Genomic DNA, 13,754 nt, shown 5'->3' on the forward strand with positions numbered 1-13,754 from the left:
ACCTTTTCTTCCGATTTCACAATATGTATTGTGCCTATAATTGATCTATATCTCTCACCATTCACTAAACTAAAATCGAAATGGATTAAAGATCTAAATATTAGAACAGATACAGTAAACTGGCTAGAAGATAGAGTATGTAGAACTCTTGAAGACATTGTCATAGGAAAAGATTTCATGAACAAAATCTCAGTTGCATATGAGCTAGTGCACAGAATGAACAAGTGGGGTCTCTTTTTATTAAAAAGCTTCTGCACAGCAAGAGAAACCACCAATAGTGTGAAGAGTCAGCCCATATGTGGGAAAAACTTTTACCAGCTGTTCATTATCCTACTTCTTTCCCCAAGAAAAACTACCTAGTCTTGAGATAGTTCCTTTTCCAAAAGGTTTTTATTCTGTTTTTCCCCCCTACTTACACTGATATTCTAAATAAAAGCTGGAGAGTTCTCGACTTTGGGGCTTCTCGTGGGAGTCTCCTTAATGCTAGATATTCTTGGTTGAGATAGCCTTTGTGGGCTCTTTCGGTGAGTGAACTAGGTCTCTTCTCTGAGCAATCATCCATTCTCTATACTGCTGTGGTGCCACACTGGGACACCCTTGCATAGACCTAGGCAATTTATGCATTTTACTAAAGAGGTGAATATACAAGTTTGATGAATTCAAATGACTTCAAAGTTAGCCGCATTTTCCACTTCTGTAAGAACTTCACAGGGTTGCTGTTAGGTGGCAGAAGACAAAGGATACGAAAGTGAGAGCTCATAGGAAGAAGTCAGCATAGGTTACTAAGATCTAGATTGAGAAGCCAAATCAAAGGGAATGAGACACTATACATAAGGTTACTGGCAATGCCTAGCACACAGTTGATGCTCAGTAATATAAGACATCATCATCATCATCATCTATCGTTATTATTTTTTATTGTTATTAGAATGTACCTTTCCAAGTCAGAAGGACCACATTGGATGAATTATATTTTCAGTAGCGAAAAGTGGAGAAGTGTGGTACTCATCACTGGGGCCAGATGTCTTGACAAGAGGCCACGTTTCTGGTATGCTAGGCTCAGATCTACTGAGTCAGTATTCCACTCTGTGCAGGAAGGGCTGGGGGCTAGGTGCCTGACATTCTGTGCTGCTGAATCTCTGTTCATCTGAGGTCACCATGGGAGCAATCACTGTTCAACAGGCTGAGGCAGTCTCACCTGCCCTCTCTGGGGAATGTAACAGGCCTCCTACTGCAAGAGTTACCAGCAGTCCCTAATTGAGTACCTCCCTCTGGTGGCAGAATGCGGACAGGTTCCAACCCAGAATTCTAAAAGATCAAGTTAAGAGCGAAATATTCCAGTCCTGTTTTTCCCCGGCCAATTTCTTTCACTTGTGGGGAGAGGGGTAATGTGTGGATTTGGAACCTCCAGCACCCTAGGATTTGGATCTTGGCAGAAAAAGTGGTGTTAGGTCTAGGTCAGGATCAGAGTTGTAGCCTCAAATCTAGGCTCTGGCACTCTTGGGCAGAAGCCATCCCAGTGTGTCCTGGGCCCAGCTTGTCCTGGAAGGATCAGGTTTGCTTTCATTGACTGCTTCTCAATTTGCTCACAATTAGTAGGTCTGGGTGGGACTCTAGAATCTGATGTTGCTGGGCCTCCCAGATGTGGGCAATGCATTTAATCCAGTTGCCTCGTCTTCATTCATCCAGTGAGAAAACTGAGGCCCAGAAAGGGGAAATCATTGGTGTGGACCCTGCTGCTGGCAGGTGGGAGGCTGGGACTCACACCTGTGCCTCCCAAGGCTGAGGCCACCTGCCAGCCACCCAGGGTGTTCCCACAGTTCCATGGGACTGTGCCCCTCCCAGGGGACCTGGCCCCTCAGGTAAGTCACACTGGACACAGATGAGCCCCTGGGGTCACTTGTGTGATTCAAGAGACTGCAGGTGCTGTAGGGGCAGAGTATTAAATTCTTACTCTTTTGGCTGATCCCTTCTTGAAGAACCTTGGAGAACTGAAGGCCCTAGCTCTTTTTTCAGTCCCATCATCCTGAAACTTGACTTTGACCCCATGCATCCCAACCCCTCTCTGCAGATCAATCAAGCGGAAATTGCCTCACATGGTTTAGATTCTGCTCCCCCAAACTCATCACTGTCATGGTTCATAATATCCTCTTGATCCCAGGAAGCATTTACAACTTTCTTTTTCTTTTTTCTTTCTCTCCTGCCTCAGCCTCCATAGTGCTGGGATTACAGGTGTACACCACCACACCCAGCCTTTTTCTTTAATCTTTTCCTTTTATTTAAGAAAGCATTGGGTGCTTAAAACAACTTTAGAGCATTTCAGAGGCACATATTTTTACTGAAGACAAGTTGATGGCTTGGTGAAGTCAAGTTGGTGCTAGCAGTCTTTGGGGAACTGAGGGAGAGAGTGAGACCAGGCAGCAGTGCCTAGGGATCCTCACTTGCCAAGTGGAGATCAGGTGTGAGGGTCACTGTTTAGGGTGGCTTCAACCCAGTCTGGGGCCTCTTCTATCTCCATACTACCCGTAGCCCCTGGGGGCTTAGACGAGGTTCTACTCATTACTGATCCTGCCTGATGAGCCCAGCTGAAAAAAACCATGGGTCACCTTCCTGGGGTCCTGGAGCAAAGGAGGTAGGGCCCCTTCAAGGTAGAACAGCAGCGGGTGAGGGTGAGAACAACCCTGTGGATTTGCTTGGTCTCAGCTCTGACTCTCCCCATGTCACCTCTGGAGGTGGCAGTCTGGGTTCAGATCCAGCATAAACTGTCTGATCCTCAGTTTCCCTTTCTGAGAAATGAGAATGATAAAGTCCTCAGACCTCATCGTGAAGGTTCAGAGCACTGCTGTGTGTGACAAGTCCTAGAACAGTCAGGCACGTGGCAGGCGCACTGCCATGACATAGCTGTGAGCAGCTTTGGACATAGGTCACACTGTCACAACCAACTTGGGGTGATATTAGCTCATCTCACGACAAGGAAGCTGAGGCACAGAGAAGGGAAGTAAGTTGCCCAGGTTCACACAGCTCCATGTGGCAAACTGGGGTGCAAAGCCGGGCAGCCCAAGCAAATGGAAGTTGTTGTTATTGTTGTTGTTGTGATTAAAGTCCTGGGGAGATCCTAGATCCCTGAACTGGTCCGATCTAAGCACCTTCATCACTTCATGAAATGAAAGAAGTTCTGGAACAGGATGGGCTCCTAGCGCCAAGTTAAACTGGCCCCAGCCTGTGAGTACCTGGAAGGGGCCGGCTGCATGTCAGCTGGCCAGAGCAGCTCTCAGGGCCACCCTAGGCCCTCCCAGCCAGCAACCTGGAGGCACAAAGGCTCCCAGGGATGACAGAGATCTAGGAATGCAGATGGGCCTCCTGCAGTCCCAGGCATAGTGGGAGCACCTCCAGGGCCCTATTCTGCTCCTCCTGTCTACACAGGCTGCTGAGAATGAGAAGGAATCAGGGAGAGATGCACACTGGTAGGCCAATCATCTGTCCCAGTGAGGTGGGTAATAAAGAGTTTGGCTGAGGTGAATTGAGCTGCAGATTCTCACCTCAAAGGGGCAGAAGGCTTGGGATGCCCCCATTAAAGGACCTGCCATATCTTCAGGGCACAGTAGAGGCACAGGTTTTCTCTGCTTTTCTCAGGTGATGGGCCCCGGTTTTCCAATGCTGGGAGTTTTGGAGGCCACAGCAGCACCTGTGAAGTGGGGGTCCTCATTCCTTCTCCCCAAAACATGAGGACTTGATGAATGTCCCCCAAAGGCCCGCCCAACAAAGGCTTTGTTCCTTACTGGGAGGTGGAACCATTAGGAGGTGGAGTGTCATGGAGATGCCTAGGTCACTGGGCTGTGACCTGAAGGACACTGAGACCCAAAGTTTTTCTCTTTGCTTTGCTTTCTGGCTATGAGTTAAGTTGTTTTATTCTGTCATGGACTCTCTGCCATTGCCATCCAGTACCTCCAACATGTCCCCAAAGCGTTGATCTATTCAATTTTGTATTATAAATGACAGAATTGTGAGTTTTCTTATACAATTGTTATTGGAATTATTTTGTTATAGTGACAAGAAGTTGACTAAATACAGAGAATGAAAATCATTTGAGGAGAGGAGGGAAGAAGAATGTGACATGTCCCCCATGGGGCAGATGACAGAGTCAAGATCTCATGGAGTCAGTAATCTGGAAGGAGAACACTTTGAGAGGAGGGGCGTGTAGCTGAGTCCTGCCTTGACAGAATTGTCTGGGTGCGGGAGATGGCTGGGTGACCTGTGTGTGTATCCACAGGGTTGTTAGGAAGGCCTGACAGCAAGAGATCAAAGATATTCTCCCAGACATGCACTTGCAGTGTCCCAGGTGCTCCCTGCTTCTCGTAGATAAGGAAAGAATGTCTCTCTGAGTGTGTTTATCCAGACACATAGCTTACCTCCAGAAACAAAATTTACTGTTGCCATGTATTACCTCTGTAGTGTTTTAACTTCTGTAGTGATTAACAAATTCTGTGACTAGTGACTTATAGCAGCTCATCATGTAGGATATAAAAAGAGGAACAAATAAAGATTTGGGTCTTTGCCCCTCGAATCTCTGAGCCCCTGTGCCGTCTGTATTTTCTGAGCAAGCCCCTCTCCCTTAGAGACCCCTGACACTGCCTGGCTTAGATTCTTCACTCAACTCTACATGGGGCACTTCAGGAGAAACACAAACAGTTGGGAGTGTGGTCCCTAAACAAGGGGGTGTCATGACCACTGGGGGAAGTGAGGCCTTCAATAGGTAGAGAAGAATGGGAACATATCACCAAGTAGGCCCCACAGTGGCGTTAGGCATAAGTGCAGTGGGACAGAGAGTCATCCAGAGATTCCTAGAGAGGAAGTGAGCTTCCTGTTACTGAGGGCAATCCAGCAAGATGAATGGGCTGTGGAGGGGATTCTTATACCACATGAGGATCCAGATATGATGTGAAAACCTTGCAGCTCAGGACATGTGAGTCTGCAGGTCCATTTAGTCCTGGTTCAAAGTCAGCCAGGACACAAGCTTATCTTCAGGATCAGTGAGTTTCTCATAGAGGCAGTGGTATGGTGTGGTTATAGAATGAGTTTGGGCAGCAGGAAGACTGAAGTTTGAATCCAGGCTGTATAACTTGTCACTTTAGTAAGGCAATTTAAGTTCAGAGATTTAGTTTTCATTTTACTTAAGTAGGCCTAGTAATGGCCACCTCAAAGTTTATGGGAGAAATTAAATGGAGTGTCTGGAAAAGTGTAGATGTTCATGAAATGCTCATTCTTTTTTCTAGAAGTACCAAGCACCAGACTGAAGAATGAGTAGGGAAACATGAAGCTTTTGCGGTATCCTCATGTCCAAGCCCATTCTGCTTTGGAAACACTGAGGTTTCCAGCAATTTGACCTTGATTTACCCAAATGAGAGCTGCCACAGTGCCCAAAAGTTTCCCTGTCTACTGTCTCCAATCCAGAGGACATATCCACCTCCCTCAGAGCACTGCACAGACTGGGCAAGAAATTTTTTTTCTCTGGATCTCTGTAAATGAATGACTTGGGGTGATTGCCCTTGGAAGTTCCCTTCTTGCTCTGGGTATGGTGGCATCAGTGACATCCTCTCCACACCACCCAGTGGTCAGGGAGTACTGAGTGCTAACTAGCTGGCTTCAGATCCTGTGATATGGGTTCAAATCGGGACAGATGGTAGAAAGAGGAAACTCCCATGGACTGACCTTTGGCACAGAGTCTGTAAACACTAACCTGGGACCCCAGAGCACCCACCAAGTGTTCCAGCCCATTCAACAGTTGTGCACTGAGCTCACCTGTATATCTGCTTCTCATTGCCAGGCTGGAAATTCCTGAAATTGGCAAAGGCCATGTTGTCTTTCCAATCTGCCACTTCCACATACAGAATACTTTCCCATGCTGATGAGCAGGTGCCCAGCCTCGTTGGTCAGCCAGTGCACCATTACTGAGTCTCTGAAGTCCTATGGGGTGAGGTGAGGATAGGGTGGGCTGAGTGCCCAGTAGGGAGGCTAGGTCCTTAGATGAGTAACTACATTGGATCAGGCTCTGAGGCTACTTATTCCAAACCACTGTTTGCAATGATTACTATAAGCAGTCTGGGGCAGGAGAGTACCACTTCCCAGAGGAAAAATACTAACAGAGAAAAAGTATTAACAGATTTGCAAATATAAAAGCCCACTAAAATATTAAAGTCATATTTCTCCAAAGATAAGGAATAGGCAGAACTAATCAGTGGGGACAGAAGCGAGAAGAGTGACTGCATTTGAGGCGCTGGTGACTGGAGTGCAGCAAGCAGGGGATGTGGAGAGCTGGAATGTCTGTATGCCTAGTTTGGGTGGGCCACAAGGGTGAAATTACTGAGCCTTACACATCATATTTGTGCACCTCGCTGCATGAGTGTTAACTCTCAGTAAAAAAGAGTAAAGATTTTAATTAGCTACATAAATTGTAGAGCAGACTTTGTTTGAGAAAGGAGAGAAAATTCAAAATTTCACCAGCATTAAGATGTATGAAATACCAAGAGCAAGTGGAGTGTCTTGTCACACGTGTCCAGGAGCCAAAACCAAAGCATTTTGCAGAGCAGCAATTCAGCACCATGGGCAAAACATGCCAAAGCCCTACGCCCCTTTGGGGGCTGAGATGCCGTTACTAGGTATGTGTTAACACACCATTTTCTTTTGTATATTCCTGAGCCCTACTTGTCTTTTTCTATTTTTATGAGTGTTGTAAAGAATCCACTTGTCAAAAATAGGCTTTTTTTTCAGCTTTAATTGAGTTTATTGGTACATTTTAGGGATACAGTACAGTTACATTCATTGTTGGGAATTTGTACCTCTACATGACATGTCTTGGTTCTCATTTTTTCCCCTTGTCCCTGCCCTCCCTTTTGAAAGGAAAGTTTATTCCAATGGACAGGACTAAAATGAGGAGATTCTAGAAAACTACCTGAGAAAAGCAGAGTTTATCACATCCCTGTGTGGATGGGCTGATGTTGGGAGAAAGAGATAGTGGCAGCTAGCTGGGAGAGATTTCATCCGGGCATGGACGGGCTAACAATGGTGAGAGAGAGAAATCAGCAACTAAGTAGGAGAGGAATTAGGCTTATATAGATATTGAAGGAGATAAGGAATTGGGGGTGAAATATTTATGACTTGGATGCCCAAGGATAGTCTGCTCAGGTGTGTACACAATTCCTGAACTTTTTTTTTGGCACCAGGGGAGTTGTATAATACATTTTGAATCCATTTGTCCTATTTACTGAAAGCTGTTATTATTTTCTAAGAGCAGCCCACTTGCCTTGTCCTGTTGGTCTATGAAGGACTCACTTAAGTCAGGCCACTGAGATTTAAAGACAGTGAGTTTTCAAGACAGTGAGATTTGAAAACTCGTTTAGTTCAAGAACACCCATGACTTAATTTGGGATTTATATTTAAGTGTTTATCAAATGGAACATCAAACAGACAGAAATAAAAATACTGTCTTATTTCCTTTGGGCAGTTTTTCAATTTTTGAAAAGTTTAAGCCATTTCATGTCAACTTGCTAAATATTCTTTACTAATAATTTAAATTAAAAAAATTGGAAGATACTCCAGCAGTATATTTCATCTTGTAAAACACATGTGGTCTTTGAATCAGTGATTTCATATGAAATAATTTCTCCTGAAGATGTGGTCAGAGATGTATAAAAGGAAAAAAAATTTATTTAAGCAATGTAGCCAAGGCTATGTGGGCAGTGTTTCTTTTTGGTTACCTACTCCATATTCTTTAACAAAATAAACCCAGCAATGTATATATCTTTTCTAAAAATTGAAGCAAGATTTAAATTTAATTCTTTGGATGTATGTCACAAATTTTAAAAAGAGGTCATTTTCAGATTAAAGGGTCCTGGAAAGTGCATGAACACTGGGCAGGTGAGGGTAGGTGGCTTAATCAAACCCTTAAGAGTGACAGTGAGCCAGCTCCTCTCCCCCTGCCAACACCTCAGCACCTTCACCAGGCTTCAGAGCTGCAAAGCCCTTCCCCAGGGCAGCCGTATCACCTGCTTGTAATCCTCCCAGTTCCACTCAAAATTTACTGTGCTGTCCTCTCGGCACTGGATGAAGGCCCAGGAGCCACCGTTGGTGTCCATCACACAGAACACCTGAGTGAAGGGGGAGCAGCTGGAATCCCCTGGACACAGCCAGAAGCCAGGTCTAGGGCAGCACAAGGGTGATTTGGCTGGTGAACTCCCCACCTCTTGCAAAGCAAAACATGGTCAAGGACATCAGAAAGATCCAGGCTCCAATGTCACATTATTTCCAGGTGACAGCCCAATGATGTTCTCCCACAGCTGCCTTTTCCTCACTTGTAAAATGGTGATGTTCATATCTTAACCTCTTTGCACCTCAGTTTCTCCTCTTGAAACCAGCATTATTGTGAGCATTACATGAGATGGGTCATGTGAACATTTATAAGAAAGCCCAGCACCTACCAGGAGAGAAGTGAATGGAATCTTTCCCATCCTTAATATTGCAGGGTTGCCAGAAAGATTAAATGTGGATGTGCATAAAGGGTTTAGCTAGTGTACAGACACTGCTAGAAGTGCTGTTCTTCAGTGCACAATGGTTTGCTGAGCACTTACTATGTGCCAGGCTCTATTCAAAGCACTGAGGATACTCGTAGAAGTGAGACAAAAGGAATCCTTTACGGTCAAAGAGCTTACCCTCTGTCACAACTATATCTTTCAGTCTAACAATTGTTCACACTCCATTTTTCCTATTAATTTGGTATATGTTCAGTGTTCCATGAAAGTAGGCTTGGCATCTGGCCCAATACTGCATGAGTCATTCAGTGATGGTCAGAGACAGATCAGGCTTTAGCCTGGGTTGATCTGGAGGAGGGTCTGATAGGGCAGGCAGACAGGTGACTGAACATTTGGGCAGATATAAGAAGGAGCCCCAAAAGTGTTCACTGGGCAACTTTGAAACACTTCCTGAAGGAGGTGTCTTCTGAACAATAATGTGTCTGGCAGAGAGATGAGTGGAGTGACATTTTTAAGGGAGAGTGTAGTGGGAGGGAGTAGAGGCTCTGAGGAAGGAAAGGTCAGCTGAGGGAGAGAAGCAGTCACCTGTTGTGGGGATAGCAGGGTGTGCAGGAGGCTCAGCAGGGAACAGCTTGCTTCAGGCAAGTAAAATTGAGGGCTGAACCCAGATCTGTTTCCTCCCGGGCCAGCTCTTGTGTCTCTATCAGTGTCCCCAACCCTTCTCCATTCACGCCTTCCTGAACTCCACCATCATTAATTTACTTAACTTTTCCTAAGAAAATTTACTTTTAAGTATGTCATGTCTTCTACTAAATAAATAGAAGCATAATTTACAAGCAAATCTTATCAGTGCCATCAATGGAGAGCTAGTGACACTTGCCTTCATTTATTTATTTATTTATTTATTTATTTATTTATTTATTTATTTATCTCATTGAGTTTATTGGTACATTTTAGGTATACAGCACAGTTACATTCATCATTGGGATCTTGTACCTTTACATGACAGGTCTTGGTTCTCACTTTTTTCCCATACCACTGCCCTCCCTTCACCCGCTCTACCCTTCCCTATTTACAAAAACTTTGTTTCCATTTTTTCATCTTCTCATATTTTTTCTTTTCCCTTATCTCCTTTCCTCTACCCTTCCCACTTCCCCTACACCTTTAGCCCTTTTCTTCCTATTTCACATTGTCAATTATACCATTTGGATCTTATTTACACTTTTAGTTTTTCACACCAGAGAAACTATTTGGTATTTACACATGTGTGTCTTATCTATTTCACTTAAGAGTCTGGACTCAACATGCATCCATTTTCCTATGAATGACTCTAGTTTCTCATTCTTTATGGATGAGTAGTACTCCCCTTACTTGCCTTTATTTAGATGACTGTAAGCATAAATGTAATAATCCAAATATTATGAAATTGTAGTTAGAATTTTTTTTTTTTTTTTGCCAACTCAGGGCCTTTGGGCTGATGTCTTTTTTCCTAAGAGGGCCATTTAGCAGATGTAAGTGAAGTATGAAAGATACTTGAACAAATGGAGTTTCTCCATGTCACACTCCACAGGGTGGAAAGCAAAGTGCAGAGAGAATTTTGAAGTGGGATCTCTGGATAGTTGCTCTCCTTCTCTTCCCCTTCTGGTTGTCCTAATCCCTACCTGACATCTCACTCTCCTCCAACCCCTCCCCACCTGTAGACTGGACTTGTGAGCTCAGGGTCACCTCGGGAGTCACTTGCTGAAGATGGTGGTATCTCTAAGACCCCTGTGGTTAATTTCTTGTGTGCAGCAATGACTGAATTCCTGCCTTCAACTGGAAATAAAACCCACTGGGGCAAAAACTTGGAATTTCAGGGTTTGCTTATTCTGCCAGTGAGCCTGACTTGAACCAGCACAGATCTATTTCCTGCTACTCCAATGAGAAGCCTCTCTGGAAGGTGGCACTTCTACTTTGGGGTCTTCTGCAGTGCCCTAAGGCCTGACCTTTGCCTGAGTGGGATTTAAGGTGGCACTTCTACTTTGGGGTCTTCTGCAGTGCCCTAAGGCCTGACCTTTGCCTGAGTGGGTACCTTTGCCTGGCAGGTAGGGCACCCCAACTTCACTAATATCTTGGTTGCTTAACAAAGTCCAGTGCTGAAAAGAGTTCACTTGGAAAGGGTTCAGCATCCACTGATATAGTCACATATGCCCCCCCATCTCAGCACCCCACTCCCATGACCCACGTGGCTGAAGGGTTCATGGAGTGAGAAACGATGGTGAAAGACACACAGATATAATAAGGTGTAGGTGGAGCCAGGTGGGGCTCTAAATCCTGATAGGAGGAAAAAACCACCAAGAAAATGGCCACATGTTTATAGTGCTAGAGTTAGAGGAAGTGCAGGGGGAGGTAAATGGGGCTGGTCTGTAACCAGAGCTAAGGTCTGCAGGACATCATGTTTGATGTTTCTCTGGTGAATGGGTAGGAAGGAAGATAGTCCTCTTCTTGGACAGGCCTTCCTCCACCACCCCTTCTCCTGGCCTGTTTTCCTCCCTCAAGGCCCTGCCTCCTCCATGGGAGGAAGTGAAGAAGATGCACATTCTTCATTCCAGGTGCAGCCCTGCCTCATCAATGGGAGGAGGTGAGTTAGGCCGACCATAGCAATCTACAGCACAGTACTCCACCCTGTCTCATCTTTTGGGGCTTTATCACATTCTGCATTTGGATGGTGTAGAGGCTATTGACATTGGCCCCAGACTGTGGATCTCCTTGTATTCCTGGAACCCCTGAGCAGCTGCACCTGTGGAGGCAGGTGGATAACTGTGACAAAGCAAAAGTCAGTTGGAGAAGAGCAACGATAGAGAAGGAACCAGGTGGGCTCACCTGCCCTACCATGTGCAGTTCTTGGGTGGCACAGGTGTATGAATGGAGAATGAGCCAGGTGTGGGAAGGTTTCCTAGAAAAGTGGATAGTGAGCTGGAACATGAACTTTGAGCAGGAGTTCCCAGGTGGAGGAGAAGTGGTGTTCTGCTCAGAGGGAATGGCATAGTAAAGGTTCCAAGGTAGGCAGTTTGTTGTGTGCAAGGGACAGAAGGCTGGGATCAGTCTCTTTTAGGAGTTCCAGCCATTCTCCAGTTCCAGCTGTGGTGCCAAGACTGCTGTGCTCAGGACGAGCACTATGGTCAGAGTGGGGCTGCAGAGCTAGAGCCTCAAAGCAGAGAGGCTATAGAGGAGCTGTGAGGCTTTTCAGAGTGGTTAAGGGGAGCCCCTCAGTCCATCAAGGTGCTTCCCATTCCACAGACAGGCACCCAGCCAGCAGGGACACAGCCCTCTCTTCTTGGGGTTAGTTGTTGTGGAGCACTGGGCTACCATCTTGACCCAATTTCAGCTGGCTCTTGCTGTGGCCCTGAATGCAGAGCTCTCAGTCTGCCTACTCCGGGAGCTGGCCACTGGCCTTGAGGTCTCATGTTTCTGCCTTCTGGATTCTATTCCTGAGCTCAGGAGAATATTGATACAAAAAAGTGATTGTTGACAAATAAACTGCAAGGATTTGAAATGCTTTCTCTAGCTCATTTAGAAGGATCCCATTAGAGATGTTGGCTGTGATTTCACCAGAAGCCAAACTCCCTATGTAATCAGGTAACATAGGATGAGGCTAAAGTTCCAGATGGATAGTATCAATATCTATGAGGTGCCATATTATTTTGGCCTCACTCTTGGGTCATGGCTCCTAGATCCTTCATCTGGGGAACCTGTCAGAAGGAGGATGCTGTGCCTATACTACTAAAGAGAGAACTAAGACCTATATCCATCCTAGCCTATGAATAATATTTCCCAGACAGGGGTCTCCAGTGCCACCTGCCAACAGCCCCTAGTTCCCCATGGCCCAGTGCCATGGCCCAGTGCTTTGGAGTCTAGATAAGCACAGGGTAGGTGCTGGCCTTGAAGAGAGTAAGGACAGGCCACACTTCCCCCAGCAAGGCAAAAGCTGAGCTAGGAGCTGGCCTGAGAATTCCAGCCACTCTTTCAGGGCAAATTGTCAGCTAGAACATATAGACAGGTAGTTTAGGAGAACAGAAGATGCACCCAAAAGTTTTGGAAAAAAGTGTACAGTTTTATTCTTTAACACCAGCGGGTCAGTCTGGGACATCTCCATAAAGAGACTGACCCCTCTTTGGGGTCCAGAAGGGCAGGTTATACTCTCAGGAGGGGGCAGGCTTGCAGGAGTTAAGCACTTTGTATTGGTTACATACAGTGCAAGTCATTTGGGCCAAGGAAATTCACTGTTATCAGTATTACAGACAGCAAGCTCAGTGCACAGAGCTACTGATAGGAAAACTTTTATAAATACCAAAAACCTATAAAGCATTACAATGTAAAATCGCTTCTGCTGTCTCTAATAGCAGTTTGCTTTGTGTAGCTCAGAGCTAATAGGCTCTATTAGAGGGAAATAATTGCTGAATGAGGCATTTTGTCTTACCCTGAGATAAAAGGGCACAGCAAGACCTTGAGCTCTGAAGAGACTGGAGCCACATGATTGTAAGAGCGTCTAGATGAAAGAACCCATTGCTAACATTTGCTCCCCTGACCCTGAACACCCCCTTCCTATGGACTAGAATAAATAACTAGGAGAATCTTAAAGGTAAACTCCCCAACTGAGAAGAACTGCTACATCTGGGTTGAAAAGATTAACTATTCAGTGACCGTGATTTGAACTGTGAGAATGAAATGTAACCACTCAAATGAAGTCAAGGCTGTGGAACCCTATAAAAGGAGGAGTTGTAACCCAGTGCATCATCAATCCAGACACGGCTTATGTGCAGTCAACCCTTATTGCTGAGCAATTTGTTATTTTACTTCCCTTCTGCTGCCTCTCTGTGTGTCACTTACTGATTCCTTCTGTAATACTACATCTCATTTACGTTTGGCGGGAGACAGAAGTAATAAAACTGAGAACACACACACAAAAAAAATTCCGGAGATGCTTGAGAAGAAGTGTCCAGAAGCCCAGATATTGAGGGAATGGGGGAAAACTTTTCCACCAATCAGTTTGGCTTTAACTACTGAGAAACATGTTCCCCATTCACATGTACTGTGAATTTCCTTAGTCAACAACAGCAATAACAACAATGATGACAGTAACAGTCAAGTGAAATAACTGCCACTGTTATATCACAAAGTTTTTAGTTGCCCATTTGAGTTCTGAAGATGATTGGGAGTGTAGGTGGGACAGAAAAATGTGGATTGCAT

The sequence above is a fragment of the Fukomys damarensis genome, unplaced genomic scaffold, assembly GCF_012274545.1.
Source record: "Fukomys damarensis isolate Sample0158 unplaced genomic scaffold, DMR_v1.0_HiC HiC_scaffold_22, whole genome shotgun sequence".
Lineage (NCBI taxonomy): Eukaryota > Metazoa > Chordata > Mammalia > Rodentia > Bathyergidae > Fukomys > Fukomys damarensis.